We start from the raw sequence: 16,814 nt of genomic DNA on the forward strand, positions 1-16,814 counted from the left end.
TAGTCTAATTGGAAGAGCGGTTCATGTGAACTTTTTGCAATAGCAACAATGGATTCCTAAAACATTTCCATTTGTCTGTCACAAAAACACTCTCTATAAATAGGATTGGCCTCACTGGAAAGTTAAAGACTGTAGGCCAAATGTTTTACTTGTGCTTATGGCCAACTGAGAATAGAACTAAATAGAATGAAGAACTGGAGCAGCGTCATAAGATCAGGGATGAAATTAATGGAGAGAAAGGAATTTTGTGTTTTCATTGTTTAACATTATTGGTAATATGACTGTTCTTGTTGCAAATATTCTAGTTTAGGGTTAGAATTTGTTCTAGAGAAATGATGGCTACCCACCATGGGAATTTTATTAAAAGCAAACACATGATGTTCTTGATTAAATGAATGGATAGATGACTCTTTTGATAGATATAACAGTGCTATGGGGAAACCAATAAGGGTGTATGTAAGTAACTGTGATTATTATTATTTATTTAGTCAACTTACGGACTGCTTCCTGTTGCTGTTGTTGGCATTCATCTGTCTTGAGAGACAATGGAGTGTGCCTCTGGGAGGAAGTCAAAATGCTGTGTTAGCAGCACTGAAGTGACCCCTGCAGGGTGCAAGCTATATATAACAAATAACCAGCAGATAAAAGCACCAGAAATACTAAGAATAGTCCAGAACAAACAGTAGTTCAGTCCAGCTGTGCAACCCAGCAATCAACAACCAGGAAATGCCTAGACAAAAAGGTACGTTTCCAGTATTTTAAACGCACTATAGATAGAGCCTCTCAAATTTGGGATGGGGGAAAACATTCCAGAGATCAGGTGCCACCATAGAAAAGGGTTTAAATTAATTTTTGAAGGCTTGTTTCAGCGCTGAAGTGCAATGTGTGCTGTGGGATAACAGTGTTATAAGAATTCTGTGCTACTAATAGGGAGAACTGGAACAAGTGCTTCAGGCTGCAATCCCGTACACACTTTCGTAGCAGTATTTCCCATTGAACTGAATATGGCCTACATCTCAAGAGACATGGATGAGATTGCACCCTCAGTGAGCTAAGAATAGGTGTAGTGTTTGTTGCTTTGTTACACACAGAGACATGCAAAAGTAGTGAACTCAAGCAGCAATACCAATTGCAGCCATCTTGCGATCCTAACTGGTATTTAACTCCAAGAGCTTTCAAGGACACACAATATAAAGCCATTGCTTGCAATAAATGTAAGACATCTCTCTCTTTTTATTCAAGAGACCCACTGCAGAACAAGAAACTTGTGTTTGAACAGATGTGGTTTTAGATGTCTTTAGGCTGCAAATGGCTATGTCTTTTATTTGTCTTAACAAAATCAAGCTTCAGTTTACACCCTTGTTGCCATAAAGCACAGGTTGAAATTAGGGAGATGTTTGAGAGGTGAGAGTATCAGCAATATTTCTTCAAAAGAAGGTGGAGTTCTTAACTGTGGTGCAGTTAAGAACCACAGTTAAAAGCGGAACTAGGAGTGTTAAGTGGAATAAAGATTGAGAAAAAAATTAAATACTTTGGTGTATGGCTGATTGCTAAGAACCCCAATATATTCCAAGATAATTATGTCATAGTATGGAAAAAGGTTAGAAAGAACTTGAAAATATGGGGAAGGGTGAAATTATCACTATTGGGTAGAATCTCAGCAGTAAAGATGTGGCTTTCACCCATAGAAGCAATTTCCCAGAAGAAATTGAACATGCAAAAACATACAGAGACCTATTAGATTTTACAGAAAAATATGTAAAACTGAAAAAGTTTGATGATATTAGAAATTGGGTAATGAGCTGGTTGCATTATAACCACCTGAATGAAATGTTCAAATGCTATAAAAAGTGTTGCTTTGATGTGTTGCAAAGTTCCAATTTGAATGCAAACTAATTAAAAATAGAGTAATAGTGATATCGAGGATGTATAAGTTATTGTTAGAATGGCAAATCAAAGATGAAAAGGTTAAATCTACTGTGGTCCACTGGGCTAGGCATGTGGGGCACAACATAGAATTAGAATCATGGGAAAAGTTGGGGAAATTTGGGTTGAAATTCACCGTATGTCATACCTTGAGGGAGAATTTTATGCAAATGATATACAGATGGTATCTAACACCAAGTAAATTATCCAAACTGTATAAATCAACGTCAAATCTTTGTTGGAAATGTAAAGAAGACTCATGTTACAAATGAGTAACAAAGTAGCTAAGGACTTTGGGGAGATGATTTATAATGAGTTGAAAAAGCTATTTAAGGCAACCTTCCCAAAAAGACCAGAAGCTTTTTTACTAGGGATAACTGAAGCAGAAATCCCCCCCCCCCAACAGATGAATCTATTTCTTTACACAACCATGGCAGCACAAATATTATACACACAAAAATGGTGTGTTGAGGTGGTACCTACCCAAGAAGAATGGCTGCTGAAATAGGATTTGAGTAAGAACAGCAATGTGGGTGATTTTTTGTATTTATTGTGAGATAGGGCAAAGGTATAGAATAGAGTAGCTATAATATGCAACATAAATTGAAAATTTGAGGGAACCATGGAGGGGAGGGAGGAGAAGTTGTAGGAGGAATGATTGCTTTCTAAATCTGAAATATTGTCGAACTGTTTATTAGTTGAAAAATTATAAATAAAATTATTTTTAAAATAAAAAATAAGGAGGACTGTTATCCAGAACTGGCCCAAAATCATGTAGGACTGCACCATACATGCTGTGTTCTCTCAAGCCACAAAGATGGTGGTCTGCATTGCAGGGGGTTAAACTATATGACCCTGGTGGTCCCTCCCAATTTTACAATTTATGATTCTGTGATTCTAAGAGTTACCAGTTCTGTGGGCACTTGAGACTCATGGGGAAAACAAGCACTGTCCTGTCCCCAGTCTGAGTCAAGCAGAGAGAATACAGGACCTTGGACAGCTCCAAAGGGTTATACTAAGGCAGCCACAAGTTATCTTGTCTCTGTGAGCAGCTAGAGCTAACTGAAACCTTATGTAGGCTGGTCAGGACTGAAGTATGCTAGCCTCCCTGGAAAAGCTGGCTAGGTTCCTTGTTGTTATTTGTTATGAGCTCACACCTCAGTTGAGGATATGAGTAATATAAGAATAGTATCTTCTTATAAATGTGAAGTGAGTCACCAACAGACCAGCAGCGCTGGATCGATAGGAACTTCACGAGAAATGCAATCTTTGGTTGTAAATTATATTTCACTAAAATCGGGAAATGAAATAGATTTGAGTTTTCAATTATATGAAAATATTTATGAAAGCATGGGGCGAGGGGGAAGCACAGAACAGTGAGTCCTTCACTACATTTGAAGCCCAGCTCTTTCATAAGGTGGGTTTTCACTATAAATGCACACACACACACAAAAACATACATACGTACGGCTGCACCCCTGCTCGCTCCACTAGCCAACTCCCCTGCCACCCCCAAATTAACCCTCTACAGCTTTCTCTTCCCATCCCATACAACCACTAAATTCACTTTTCACCTTCCCAACCCCATTTCTGAAGCCACTTCTTTATTCTAATCTGCAGCCCCACTTTGCACCCATTTTTACATTCATCCACATGCAACTTCCTTTTGTGCATCCCCTCTGCACGCAAACAACCCCCATGGTGACCTCCTGCATCTTCCTACTCCCATACATTGTGTCCCCTCCATGCTGCTTTTTTCTAATTTCTGCTGTTTTGCAAAACCTCCATTTCCGTATGTGTCCATCCCTGCTTTATTCAAACTTCTGCTGTCATTTAAAGCTACACCTTTCCTCTGCTGTTGTGCAACCTGCCTTCTCTCTTGATCCCCTCCCTCATCCTGACTTCATGCAAATCCAGGATTGCCATAAGGCACTATGACTTGATTGAACTGTATTAATTGTTTTGATTAATGTTGCCGTTTGCTTTATATGCTAATGCGGTTGATAGTATAGTGATTGCAAGGTTTGTTGTTTTTTAAATGCTGTTGTGATTACTGTGAGCCACTCTGAGGTCAACATTTGTCATTGGAAAAGAAGAGTACAAATATTAAATCAACTCCAATCCTCTAACTGGGGCTGCACTCTGACTTGGTGCAAATCCAGGATTGTGATGTGCACTACTAATCCCCCAATGGGGGCTGCACAATGACACCCTTACATTTTTATGTATATAAAGGTAAAAGGTAGGTAAAGGGCCCCTGGACGGTTAAGTCCAGTCAAATTCAACTATGGGGTGTGGTGCTCATCTCCGCTTTCAGGCCGCGGGAGCTGATGTTTGTCCACAGACAGCTTGGCAGGTCATGTGGCCAGCAGGACTAAACCGCTTCTGGCACAATGGAACACTGTGATGGAAGCCAGAGTGTGCAGAAACACCATTTACCTTCCCATCACAGCAGTACCTATTTATCTATTCACACTCGTATACTTTTGAACTGCTAGGTTGGCAGGAGTTGGGGAAAATCAACGGGAGCTCGCCCCATCGCGTGGATTCAAACCACCAACCTTATGATCTGCAAGCCCAATAGGTTTGGTGGTTTAGACCACAGTGCCACCTGGCAAGGTCTAGGCTGGTGTGGTAGAAGTCAGATATCAAAACGATCTAGCTATGTAGGGTCTTTAGAAGAAACTGAGGTATAGCCCAGTGAGGTAGTCCAAGAATGGATGAGGTTCAATAGTGTGTTGTGAGGCAAAGGCAAACACAGCATAACTGACTTTCTTCCATGTCTGTATTCATCTACACTTTTGAAGCCTGCTCAGTGCTGTAGTATGCTTGCTTTCTAATGTCTGCATGCTTGGCAATTCTTTGGTTTGTTGCATGGTTAGCAGTACTTGTCAGGACTTGCAGAGTCTGCGCAGAAGAGTACTGCAGCCCTGACTGTAATGCTGTTGCCATTGCGTTCAGAGAGAATACAAAAAGAAACATGCAGCCTAAACTCAGCTGCTCTTGAAAGGAGATGTATTAAAAATAATCTTGCAGTTCTGCATTGCCACTAGCAAAAGGGGACAGTAAGAAGCAGCTACAGCTCCGAAAGCTTTTCAAGTATCACTAGGCATGCATTATGCCTTTCCATTGCTGCATGGCCTTTATTCAGGATCTCTCATCTTGGCGGTGGTGGGGAGGCATTCATAGTAAAGAGGTGCTACCTTCTGGAGTGTATAATGATAGTTGCTGCATGCCCACTCCCACCAAATATTTTTCCTCCATTACCCATATTAGTATGGAAGCAGAAGTTCACATTTCCGTTGATGAAAACCTTCATCATATCCCACACAAAAACACACATGCACCTGTTTTAGCTAAGATATAATTAGACCTTAGGACAAGATTACATATCTTGCATCCTCTTCTCCCCAACGGGAAATTGCATTGCCAGAGAGTATGTGTTTGGCAATCTAATACATTAGGTGATGTGGAGAGGCCCAATAAATTCTGTGGAGCAGATTAATTTGAATTAATTTTAGCTTGCAGCCAATATTGGATATTTGAACAGAGGCCAGAATTTTCTGCCATTATTTAGTCTGGATGGTAATTTGTGCCTCGAGAATACTGCTTAGCCTGAGAGAATCAAGTGGGGGTTAGGAATTTTCTCACAATAACTTGCAATATACTGAAGCCAATGTTCCGTACTAACTAAATGCATTTACAGTGAGATGCAGCTATTGTGAGGTTATAGGAGTAGCTTAAGTCTCCAGCTAAATGTGTGATTGAGCAGCAAAGATGGACAAATCTGTCAATTTAGATTTCTCTCAGTTTCAGTTCTTAAATTCTTCACGTTTCTACATCAGTTTGGGATTTATTAATTCTTTAAAGTCCTCTTGAAAATTCACTAGCATTTTAGCGCAAATTTCTCCTAATAAACACATTATTGTATGCTGTTGTTCCTAATACAGTATACACATTTTTGCAAGCAATTCCTCCGAATATAATGCATTTCACTAATAGTTGCATTTATATGCACACAATGCCATAATATATGCATACTGTTTTTTTTAATTTCTTTTTATTGAGTTTCTTTTACAACACACACACAAAAAAAAACATAAATTAAAAAAGAAATACAGCTACACATAATACAAAAAAGAAGATAAAAAAAAGAAAAAAAAAGACTAATGTACATAACAGATTTAGGTACATAATTTAAATACACAAACTGACTTCCTTCCCTGCTGATTACGGGTTTCTTAGTTTGAAAACTTCATTTTCTACAGCTGGCATTGATTACTGGTTTATACATCGTAAGATTTATAACAGACCTGCTATAGTTGGTAAGTTTCTATAATTTCCCTCAATATAGACCATAAATTTATTCCAATCACCAATTAACTTTGTATTTTTTTTGATTTCTAATTTTTTGCGTCATTTTTGCCAATTCGACAAATTCAAATAATTTTGTTTGCCAATCCCTCACCGTTGGTATATTTGTGCTTTCCCAATTTTTTGCAATTAATATTCTGGCCGCTGCTGTCGAATATTGAAACAGAGTTTTGTCTTCTTTCCTTATTTCTTCTCCAATAATACCTAGTAAAAAGGCCTCTGGTTTTTTAGGGAATGTGTACTTAAATATTTTTTTTAATTCGTTGTAGATCAAATTCCAGAATTTCTTGACCTCCTCGCATGTCCACCACATATGTATGAAATTACCTTCTTTTATTTTGCATTTCCAGCAGGCCTTATTACCGGTCTTGTACATCTTGCTTAATTTTACTGGTGTTATATACCACCTATATATCATCTTCTCTAGGTTTTCTCTAATTACAACACTTGCCGTGAATTTTATTCCGTCATTCCATAATTTTGACCATTTTTCATATTCTATGTTATGTCCCAGATCCATCGCCCATTTTATCATGACCTCCTTAATTTCTTCATCTTTTGTATCCCATTCTAGTAATATATCGTACATTTTAGATAGTAACTTGGTTTTGCTTTCAATTATTTCAATCTGGAATTTGGATTTCTTTTCATTCATTCCTACTTTTTTATCTTCTGTCCATATTGCATTTATTTGATGGTACTGTAACCAGCCAATATATGCATACTGTTAAACACTATTTGTTTGGAGAGTTGCATCACAAAATTCAGAGCAGTGTGGATTTTGAAGAAAAGCTGTGTTTTGGTTCACATATTATTTTGGGAAAAGTGAAAGTTTGAACTTCAGATCCAAAATAAGTTTTTCCACATCCCCATGGAAGTGATCTAAATATTATAGAAGGGGAAAGGATGGCAAGAACATCTTTGTTATTTTATGGTGGGGAGGGGGATAGAAGTTCAAGCAAGATCTATCTGTAGTTTTAAGTCTAGGATTGTTCCAAACTGAGGAATTCTGTTCTAAGTATGAAATATATTCATATTGTCCAGCCACATTATTATAATCTTGATTGGAGTATTGGTTAAATCCATCTTGGTGAAACTCCTAATAATAATAATAATAATAATAATAATAATAATAATAATAATTTATTATTTGTACCCCGCCCATCTGGCTGGGATTCCCCAGCCACTCTGGGTGGCTTCCACAAAGACCAAAAATACACTAACTCTAACTACAACTGTAATGGGGCCCTTAAGATTAGTGTAATTTCTGCAGGTGAGGGCAAAAGAATAAAAAATGTTTTCTTTCCTAGCATAACCCAGCTCAGAAAGAGTATTTAATGATGCCTTCAAATGAATATTCCTCCTCCTCTGTATCCACAGGACTTCTTAGTCAAAGAATGGGCAATATCAGAATGCTGGTACGTGCTCCTCTTTCCCAGCTTCTGGTCCCAGTCATAATCTCCCGCATTCCCTGTGTTGCTGCAGAGGCTCCTGGAGTGTGCTGCTTCCACCATGGGTTCCATTGTGTAAACCCCAAAAAGGAGGAGGAGGCTTTCTGCATGGCTTCACCCAGGCTATGGAACCTCCTGTCAGAGGTGGGCCATTTCTCTGTGGGCTTTTTGGCATGCTGTTAAGTCATTATTATTCTGGCAGGCATTCAACGTGCTTTTTTATCTGTTGCAGACCCAACTAGGCACTTTAGGTTGTTGTTGTTGTTGTTGTTGTGTGTGTGTGTGTGTGTGTGTGTGTGAGAGAGAGAGAGAGAGAGAGAGAGAGAGAGAGAGAGAGAGATGCCCTGCACAGGACTTTTTTTCTTTTTTTCTTTTTTTTCTTTTTTTTAAAAAAAAATTAATACAAATTTTACTAGCTGCACACAATATTTCCGGCTGTTTTTGTGTGTTTTTTAGAAGCAGCTATTTTGCTTCTATCGTCTGTAGGCACCACAGGACTTTTTTTTTTCAGCTGGAACTCCCCAAAACGTAGTTCCAGCACTTCTCAGGTGGCACCACTGCCATTCTAAAAGAAATGAGGGAGGTGTTCATGGTGAGTTCCAGCACCTCTTTTCCTAGAAAAATAGCACTGGCCTTGCATATTGTTATGGCAAATGAAGGATGAGTGATTAATGTTTATAATAGCACAAATAATAAAGATGTAGCCCTGCACCATGAGTGTGACACAGTTCTGGTGCCATGGTTGTGGAATTCCTTCTCAGTGGAGATTTGCATGTCTTCCTCATTGATATATTTCCATTACCAACTGGAGATTTTATTTGTTCTTCCTTGTCTTTGGCGGCTTATAATAGGACTAAATGGTTGCTGATAGTTGAGTGTTGGGCTGCTTGTGAGCATTTCCACATTATTGTGGTTTTGCAGTTTTATCATTCAGATTTTATTCTGTGTATTAACAAAATCTGCACACCACTCTGTGAAGATCAGTTGAAGGACAGTCTAGAAATGTGTCAGCTAGATATAATAATAAGACGCATTTCAACTTCCACAACTTTGACTGCATCAGGGACCCCAGTTGTCCATATATGCCAGGACTACCTGTGACCCCAAGCAGAGACACACCTCTCTGGCTGAGTGCACATTCATTGCTGCTGGGATCTAAAATACGCTTCCCACCACCATCAGTGTGGTCACAGAGAATGCAGTCAGAATGTCAACATCCAGGAGAGGTTTCAATTTTTTTCTAAAAGGAGAGGTTTCTTGTTTCTTAAAGGAACAACACTAGTTGTGCTGCAGCCCATTTCAGATTGAATTGCAACCTGCCTGTTGACAAAAAATACTTTCAGCATGTTGAGATGAGACTGCAATCTTTCCTAGGCATGCTCCTGTTATGTACTGAAGTGGGCCAGCAGGGGGATACTGTAGATAGTTCAGGTCCACATATGCAAATAAGGGATCGAAAGTGACATTCAGTGATTGGATAGTTACAGAAAATGGTTACTGTTGTGTTCTAGTGGAGCTCTATATAAGCAGGCTGGCTGAACCCTTCAGTTCAGTTCTGTTCTGGCTTGTGAATAAACAAGAACTGTTTGAAGAATCACTGTGTCGTCTGATATGTTCACCCACAACTTAACAGCTCCCCTGGGAGTAAATTCATTGAATGCAATGGGACTTACTTACAAATAAACATGATTCCACTGCTGGTTGATTTCAGGGTCCCTATGTGCAAGTCCAGAAATTTGTTTCAGTACCAGGCACAGTTTGAACAAAAATAAAATTTTGAGCATGAGCAGACTGTATTTTCTTAAACTCTGGGGAGATGCCTTCTTCCCTAAATGTAAGAAGTGTGACAGCAGGGAAAATAGCAGGGTTCCCCACTGGGTCTGAGCTAATCAACTCATTTTTAAAAAGAACAAAATTACACCAGTTTCAGTTTGCATTCTGAAGGTTTCCTTTTAATTCCTGAATAACGAAGATGGAAAAATTATCATATGCTGGAGGGCAGCAGCTTGCCTTAATATTTGCATTTGCATTTAATTAATATAATGTCTTTATTATTGGTATAGCTGTGGAGCATGCTGGTCCACAGCTAGTAAATTGTTGTGCTTTTTTTTATTCAGTATAATTCTAGGATACTTGCTTCCATATATGGAAAACCTTTGTGCTGGAAAGAAATATGCAGCCTAGGCACTGCTATAAGGCACATTAAATTTGCACAAGGCCTATATTTCACAGACAGCACAGAAGCAAAACAGAATCTGCGACTGAATCTGGCTCCTATAAGAGATGCAATATGCAAAGGCATATTTCTTGCATACTGGCAAATTAAGGATCAATTAATACATATATTGATTTACATTTTATATAGGAAAAATGTGAGAACCAAAAACTTGCACAATTTTGCAACAATGTGCTTCTCCAAAACCCGATCATTAAAATTTATTAGTAAATATATACATAATTTTGTGATTAGATTAGAAGTCTGAATTTCAGACACACACACACACATACACACATATATGAAATCACCACTTTTTAAAAAAATAAAAAACCCTTAATCTCTCAGTTACCATGTTTTAATATTTCCACAAGCCAGATAAAAGGGAGAAAAAAACAAATTTCTTTTTTTTGTTGTTGATTGCAGCAAAAATACTCAGAAAGGTAAGTCACTTATTTTGCCCACTGCCGAAGTCTTTGTTCCTAGCTACAATAATGAAGCCAGGCCACCATCTTTATAAGAATCGCCTTCCCGTCAGCTCCCTTCCATATCTGTTGGCTATGAAGCCTACTCATTGCAGCTGCAAGCATTCATTCTCATGCAGCTGGTTTCTTTTGACTGTCAGATGTGGCCCAGAATTCTTTTCTTACCCAGTGCCATGTCATGCCCTTTGATACATTGCTACTGTTGGCATCTGCATCCTTTGGCATATGTAGAAACCAAAGGTGACAGCTGCATTGTGCTGAGCAACAAATAGGGACACCGTTTCTGAACTGGTAGAAGCAAAAGTCACTTTCTGTGGAAGTGGGTGGATAGAAGGATATAAAGACTATTAGATTATTTCTAACCCAATTTGAGTTTGTAGAGCTTTTGCCACCATTTGAACTTTAAAAAGTGGGTGCTTAATTGTACTGAGAAGTCTGCATTGCATGACATCCACATCAAACGCTAATGGTTATACAAGGAGGTATTTCTTTCTTGGGGAGTAGAAAGGCTGCAAGTGTGAGTTTGCTGGTACTAGTTAATTGTCACCTAATCAAAGGCGCTCAGAAGTTGTGCTGTTGTGTAAAATCAGTACATGAAAGGCAGTGAATATATGTTCAAACGGATGTGTTTTGAAATATGTAAACACATCGAGGAGAGCTTAACTTCACCTGTCTATTTACACCAGGTTTTTCCATTCATTATTCAGTGAATTGATGAAATCCCTTTAAGACACATGAGCTAGAAGTTCACAGGTATTTTGGTACATTTTTCTTTCCTTCTTTCTTTAAAATATGGAACATTCCATGAATTTGCAGGTCACCTTGGTACATTTTCTGAGCTGAGTACAGTAGAGTAAAATTTGGAGAAATACAAAATCTGAATGATAATTATGTTCCAGTCCATCTATTTGTCTGAGAGGTGCAAATTTGCTTACAGAGGTGGAATCAGTGACACTCTCCTCCATTCCTTCTTCTGAGTCAGAGATTCCCCACACCAGACCTGCAGCCCACCTGAAAGAAGGCCCTTAGATTCCACTGGTGTACCTTATACTGTATTTTGTTGCTGTTCTTTCATGTCCCTAAAGCAATTGCCGTCTCATGGCAGATAACTCAATTACCTGTGACAGACCTACAAGTGTCAGGTTAAAACACTGCACGAATAAATATATTTCCAAGCAGCATTCTTTGTTTGCCTCTCTAGTTTTGCATAATGTTGAGCTCACTGCATTTTGAACATTTTCATTTCCACAGTTATTGCTGAGGGCTTTGAAATCACTGCTATATACATTTTTGAATTTAAGATGAGGTATGGCCTCATTTTTCCCCTTTCATTGCCAAAAGCATTAGATTTCCAAACAAACATTATTTTCTTTTGTTTTTAAAATGGCATATTTGCTTAAACTTATTAGGTTTAAATGGTTGTTTTTAAAATGGCATATTTGATTAAACTTATTAGGTTTAAATGGTTCCTCATAATACATCAATACGAGCACAGTACAGTAGCTGATATTAATGAGTATGCCACAATGCTAAGGAACACAATCAATGGCTTAAGTGAATATTTTCTGCCTGAGGGAGAGAAATCAGCATTAAAATATATCAGAGCCTTCCTTTAATGCTTCCAGCTTGATAAACATGACCTCACTCTTTCTTTGAGGTTTTAGTGCTGAACCAGGGCCTGGAATCAGCGAAGCAAGGGAATCTTTTAGGAATCCAAAATGTCATCATAGGGTGGGATCTCACAAGTGAGTTCTACATCAGGGCTGGATAACGTCAGGTGCAAGCTTTGAATGTGGACTTCCAGGTCTTTCTGTCTAACCCTCAAAACTCTTCCTGGACCACACCCATCACTGGTCCTCATTCATACCCCAGGTTCTTTCACTTGGCTGGGATGTATCCCTGGACTTTGATCATGCCTCTTGCTTGTCTGGTTGAAGGACAGAAAAGGGTGTGTGAAAAAAGCTAACCTACAGTGCAAAGATAAAATCTGCATTCATTGCTCCACCCACTTTCACCTCAGGTCCCACCCTCCATTGGCATGAGTGCCTGGAAGGTTGCCCAGAAAGGGACTAGAGCCTTCAAAAAGGTTCTCCATCTCTCTTCCAGAGTATCTCCAGGCTGTTAATGTAAAGTGGACATTGGAGGTCCTGATTCATGTTCTGTTCCTATCTTGATAATTCTAGATCTGTGGTCCCCAGTGGTGCCAGGTATATGGGACAAAGGGGGCTTCAGCTCTCCCAATATTTTTGGGCAAGGGCAATGGCCACCCTAATATTGAGGGGACTGCCACCCCCTCCTGCTGCTGGGCACCCTCTGCCGGCAGCCCAGGACCCAGGCAGCAGCCAGGACAAGTGAAGCAACGATCACCTGCGCTCGTCCCAGCTGAAGCCCAGCTCCTGGGCTGCCAGGTTGCTGAGCTGCGGCTGGGACGAGCAGGCATGGAGATCATCCCCCACACATCCCGACCCAGGCAGCATCATTTGACACATCAGGTGATGCATCAGGTGAGCGTACCCCCTCTGCCTGGGGGGCAAATTGCCCCCCCAGTGGTTCCCAAAGTTTCTGGGCCCACCACATTCTTGGTTCCATGAGCTCACCCCCAGTGTCCCTCACCCTATAAAAACATTATTCAGAATAGCAATTTGCACAACCCATGATGGAAGATAACGACACAATAAAATTCAAAACAGTACCAATCAATTGCACATTTATTCACAATCCTGTTAAAACCATTTAGTTTAATTTTCAGACAGTCATTTACACCCCCAGTGCCCCCACTGCTGCCTCATTGCCTCTTAGCACCCCCAGGTAATCCTACCCCCACCCTCGGGTGTGGTAGTGCCTCCTTTGGGAACCACGGTTCTACATACGAAAGTCCATCAAATCCACAAATTTGCATGTGAAGTGCACAGAATAATCCCCACATTACCTGATGCATTTGTATTGCCTGTGCATTGTTTTTCTGATATAGAGCATGCAAGCTGACAGCATTTTGCTATTGGATGGCAATGTGGTTCAGTCTTCATCAATTGCCCCTATTATTTGAGCAATTGGTTTCACACCAAAAGCTAAACGATAGTTTCAAGGTTAACTTCTGGTTAAATAACAACCCGGGGTCAAATAAGAACTTTGAATCAGTGCTCAGATTTCAGGAGAGATAGTGAATGTTCCATGGCAGCCCTTCCTTTTTTTATAAGCAGGCTCCCTGGCCAGTTCAGGGATGTTGCAAAGAGTATTGGAAGGCTCGTTGAGGCCTGTGGGGTTTGAGCAGTTGGGAGAGAGGTAGGTGCACACTTCTCTGCACATGAATGGTCGAAGAAGCAGACAGCACAAAGGAAAGTTAAATCCAGGCACTGTGCATCAAAGCTGTTGATCCAAATTTTTTTGTCAGTTTCGAGCAGTCACACCCTGGGGTTTGGCTGGTTCTTTTCCTTTTCATCTACCATCACCCTCTTCTCCCAGGGTGTGCCCTCTCTGCACCTGTTCTTACATTAAAGCACACTTTGAAGACCTGGAATACATGATCAACACTTTAACTTCCCTTTCTCACTAACCCCCCAAAAAATGTTATGCCAGAATTTCTTTCCCCAGGCAAAGTTCCTTCCATCTGGTATTACTGGGCTTCATTAGTTCTCTGCAAAAATTAAGAAAGAAGTCAGCAGTATGGATCTCCTCTTCATGGAACGGTAGTTATAAACTCCCAGTATGTTTCCGAGCAGGTATGTTTCCGAGCCACCTGGGACGCAGGTGGCGCTGTAGGTTAAAGCCTCAGCGCCTAGGGCTTGCCGATTGAAAGGTCGGCGGTTCGAATCCCTGCGGCGGGGTGCGCTCCCGCTGCTTGGTCCCAGCGCCTGCCAACCTAGCAGTTCGAAAGCACCTCCGGGTACAAGTAGATAAATAGGGACCGCTTACCAGCGGGAAGGTGAACGGCGTTTCCGTGTGCGGCTCTGGCTCGCCAGATGCAGCTTTGTCACGCTGGCCACGTGACCCGGAAGTGTCTCCGGACAGCGCTGGCCCCTGGCCTCTTAAGTGAGATGGGCGCACAACCCCAGAGTCTGTCAAGACTGGCCCGTACGGGCAGGGGTACCTTTACCTTTACTTTGTTTCCGAGCACAATTCAAAGTGTTGGTGCTGACCTTTAAAGCTCTAACAGCCTTGGCCCAGTATACCTGAAGGAGCGTCTTCACCCCATAGTTCAGCCTGGACACAGAGATCCAGTTCCAAGGGCCTTCTGGCAGTTCCCTCACTGCAAGAAGTGAGGTTACAGGGAACCAGGCAGAGGGCCTTTTCGGTAGTGGTGGAACGCCCTGTGGAACGCCCACCCATCAGATGTCAAGGAAATAAATAACTATCTGACCTTTAAAAGACATCTGAAGGTAGCCCTGTTTAGGGAAGTTTTTAATGTCTTATATTTATCGCTTTATTATTATTATCATTAATTTTGTTGGGAGCCACCCAGAGTGGCTGGGGAAACCCAGCCAGATGGGCAGGGTATAAATAAGAAATTATTATTAATTATTATGATGATTATCTAACATTTGCAGACCATCCTTTGTTTTCAGCAATGGATATTTCCCCTCCCCTTGTTGTTATTAAATCCAACGCCCAGTTTAGACCGGCATACCAAATATTGCACCTTTTCTAGAGATGTTGGAGCTAGCCACAGTGCGGCATGCTTTAGTTTGCATTGAGACTGGACTACTGAAATATGCTGTACATGGGAGCTGCTATCAAAGCTTTATTTATTTGCTTTGGGAAAAGATTTGATTGGTTCAAAACATAGCAGCTAGGATTCTCATGGGAATATGAGCACAATATGTGTGGTGTTGCACACATAAGAATTTGAATTTTTTTTAATGTAGCTGATGAGTTTCTTTCTTTTTATCTAATTAACTGACCAATTACATTTAAATGAACCTTGATTATTTGTGTATAATTAAACTGGCATAAGAACAAGTATTGGGAGAATATTTTTTAAAATGAAAATAATGAGTAAAATATTAAAGTTCAGCATAATGCAGTTCACTGAAATTAAAATAGGCATAAATCTAAAATTATATTTTTTGGAAGGTCTTAACATTACAAGCTGAGAATATTACCATCCCAAAGTGTTTAGGATATATGTTCATTATGGAGATTTATGTTATACCATTCTATCTAAACAAGAGCCAAGGCACCTGAAAATATATGTGCATCCTGTTATTAGTCCTTATTTGGTTAGGTACATTTCTTCACCACTGAGAAACTGTTAACTATATCCCAATGCCCTAATTTATCAGAGTTGTCTGCTCTGAAAGATCTCTTTCACGTACCCTCAATGGTGCCTCCCCTTTGAAAGTGTAAAAATTGGAGTCTAGACTTCTTATCAACCTCTTCTTTTATTAAGCACTGATAATAAAATATGGCTAAAAGGTTTCACAATAGCTTTCCCCTTATCATGTCCGTTCAGATCAAACAGGCCTACTTCATAATGCTGGTGCTAATATTAAGCATTATACATTGTGCTCAGGAAATTCAGTGTGGGAGTCATGCCTATTAAGCTTTGATCCTGAGAGGCCTTTGACCTAGTTAAGATTGGGATTGTGTTTCAGATATTTCGTAGAGCTGACCTTGGTTCACGGCAAGAGACAAGAAATGCAGCTTTCCTTTCTCCCTAGTTTAAAGAGTGTTATATTCATTCTGGCCCAACCCAACACAGCAATGCATGGTGGTATCATGGGAACAAGTGTAATAGCCAAAGTGTAGCACACAGGTGGAAATTTTGTGGCCCTCTAGATGTTGCAGGACTACACCTCCCACCATCACTGCCCACTGGTTCTGCTGGCTGGGGCTGGTGGAAGTTGTAATTCAGCAACAACTGTAGGGTCACCAGCTTAGCCAGTTTACCCAGTTTACCATACAGTGATATATTTATTTATTTATTGCATTTATTGCATGCAGTGATATATTTATTTATTGCATTTATTTATCTGGCCTTTCCTCTAAGAATCTCAAGGCAACATATGCTGCTCTCCATACTCCCATTATATCCTCACAACAACCTGTGATGTAGCTTTGGCTGAGTCACAGTGAACATAAATCTCCAGCACTCTGGCCAGATCCACTCCATACATTTAATGTCACTTTAACAGTCATGGCTTCCCCAAAAGAATCCTGGGAACTGTATATTGTTAAGGGTGCTGAGAATAGGTTCGTGATCCTTATTCCCCTGATGCAGAACTACCATTTCCAGAATTCACTAATAAGAGAGGTTGATTGAGGCTGGCAGGGGGAAACTAGGGGGCATTTTTGCTGTATGAATGTATGGAACTCTAGGCATTAAAGCAGCCCAGTGTTTGTTGGCCTTTTGAAGCTTCAAGCATT

General features: G+C 40.2%; 1 long non-coding RNA gene across 1 annotated transcript in view; it reads left to right on the plus strand.

Annotated features, from left to right (window-relative positions):
• Nucleotides 1-706: 706 nt before the first annotated feature.
• Nucleotides 707-16,814, plus strand: part of LOC307223776 — a 66,817-nt gene continuing 50,709 nt past the window's right edge. Inside the window, exon 1 of the long non-coding RNA XR_013842269.1 lies at nucleotides 707-742. This is a non-coding gene — a long non-coding RNA (uncharacterized lncRNA). The remainder of the gene's footprint in view (nucleotides 743-16,814) is intronic.

The sequence above is a fragment of the Podarcis cretensis genome (assembly GCF_951804945.1).
Source record: "Podarcis cretensis genome assembly, chromosome: 9".
Classification (NCBI taxonomy): Eukaryota; Metazoa; Chordata; class Lepidosauria; order Squamata; family Lacertidae; genus Podarcis; species Podarcis cretensis.